The sequence below is a fragment of the Gobio gobio genome (assembly GCF_949357685.1).
Source record: "Gobio gobio genome assembly, chromosome: 18".
In the NCBI taxonomy this organism is placed as follows: Eukaryota; Metazoa; Chordata; class Actinopteri; order Cypriniformes; family Gobionidae; genus Gobio; species Gobio gobio.
In genome coordinates, this window is record NC_137111.1 from 49,795,395 (window position 1) to 49,797,894 (window position 2,500).

General features: G+C 23.0%; 1 protein-coding gene across 1 annotated transcript in view; it reads right to left on the reverse strand.

Annotated features, from left to right (window-relative positions):
• Positions 1–2,500, reverse strand: part of inpp5a (inositol polyphosphate-5-phosphatase A) — a 240,386-nt gene that overhangs the window by 4,305 nt on the left and 233,581 nt on the right. The gene's annotated exons all lie outside the window — the stretch shown is intronic.

Sequence of the window (2,500 nt, forward strand, 5' to 3'; positions counted from 1 at the left end):
ATCTGTACCGTTAGACGAGCTCCTCGCGCACACACACACACACACACACACACACACACACACACACACACAGCGCCGCTGCACACGAGAGGTCATTAACGCTTGACCCACCGGACGGCACGTCATTAGTGCACACACACCACGTTCTGCAGCGCTTCATACAACACACACACACACACACACACACACACACACGCACCGTCGATGACGCAAACCTCGTCAAATATCAGATTAATTCAGATTATGATATCAAGCGTTTGTGACGTCAAATCAATATTAGTGTTTCTTCTCTTTGTGTCCATTTTTAGTTTAAAATAAAGCTAAATCAAACATGTTCATAAATAATATAATATATAAATATGATATTATTTTCATCAAAATATTAGATATTTTTGTAAGAACTACTGAAAAATACTTTACAATTTTATATATTATTTAAATATCAAATTTCAACTGTTTTAAAATGACTTATAATATAATTTAAATAAATTATACTATACGATAATTTCAGTAAAACAAATATATATATATATATATATATAATTTTCTTCAAAATATGAGATTTTTTTGCAAAAATAATGCGATGTTTTGCACATTTATACAAAAATATTATTTGTAAAATATCACATTATTGCTAAAAATCTCACATTTTGAAGAAAATTATATATATATATATATGTATAGTTTTTGTTGTGCTGATTTATACAAAAATATAAAAGTATTATGAGTTTTTTTGCAAAAATGTGATATTTTGCAAATAATATTTTTGTAAAAATCAGTACAATAACTATATATATAGAATTTTCTTAAAAATATGAGATTTTTTGCAAAAGTACTAAATATTATGTGTATGCGAGCAAAACTACTGTTGCAGATACAAATAAATAAATACATTTTAATATAAAATCAGTAATGTATAAATATTAGGGCTGTCAAAAGATTAATCGCGATTAATCGCATCCAAAATAAAAGTTTGTGTTTACATAATATATGTGTGTGTACTCTGTTAATTATTATTTATATATAAATACACACACATTCATGTATATATTTAAGAAATATTTGCATGTATATAATGTATATACATTTATATAATCTATAATATATATATAAATATAAATGTTTTATATATAAAAATAATATTTTTTTCTTAAATATATACATGCTTGTGTGTGTATTTATATATTAATAATAATTAACAGAGCACACACACATATATTATGTAAACACAAACTTTTATTTTGGATGCGATTAATCGCGATTAATCTTTTGACAGCCCTATTAAAAATATATTTATTTTTTTTGCAAAAATGTGATATTTTGCAAATAATATTTTTGTATAAATCAGTACAATAACTATACATATAGAATTTTCTTAAAACTGAGATTTTTTGCAAAAGTACTAAATATTATGTGTATGCGAGCAAAACGACTGTTGCAGATAATACAATTTAATATAAAATCAGTAATGTATAAATATGATATTATTTTCATCAAAATATTTGATTTTTTGCAGGAACTACTGAAATATACTTACAAATTTAATTAAAAAACATATATTATTTAAATATTAAAATTTAAATTTCAAGTGTTTTAAAGTGACTTTAAATAATATAATTTAAATAAATTATATTTTTAAAGATATTATCAGTAAAACAAATATATAATTTTCTTCAAAATATGAGATTTGAGCAAAAATAATGTGATGTTTTGCACATTTATACAAAAATATTATTTGCAAAATATCACATTATTGCTAAAAATCTCATATTTTGAAGAAAATTATATATATATAGTAGTTTTTGTTGTGCTGATTTATACAAAAATATTATCAGTACAACAAAAACTATATATATATATATATATATATAACTGTTTTGCAAAAATAATATATTTTGCTAATAATATTGTTGTATAAATCATTACAATAACCATATATATATAATTTTCTTAAAAAAATTAGTTTTTTTGCAAAAGTACTAAATATTATGTGTATGTGAGCAAAACCACTGTTGCAAATAATACAATTTAATATAAAATCAGTACAAAAAAATATTTTTTTTCTTCAAATATAATATAATTCAACAAGATTAATTTTTTGTTATATTACTAAAATAATACATTTGAGTATAAAATCAGAACATGTGTTAAATAAAGCAGAAGACATGCAAAAATAAACAAATAATAAAGAGCTGAAGCGTCAGAAATCATCATTTTATCATCACTTACATCCTTGCATATTGTTTTTATCATTCATACAGTGCATATTGCCTCTCGTTGTGTATTATCATATTTATTCTCTGTGTGTTTTATCGTTTCATATGCACTCACACACACATCTTTCTTGAGAGGAATATGAATTTCATAAGATCTTGAAACATTTATGAAGCACTTAAATATCTTTATGATTATATAAGCGGTCATGCATTGCATTTTTTATGTTTATAATGTGCAAAAACATAATCATAATGTAGAAATGCATGTATTTAAACTCTGGATA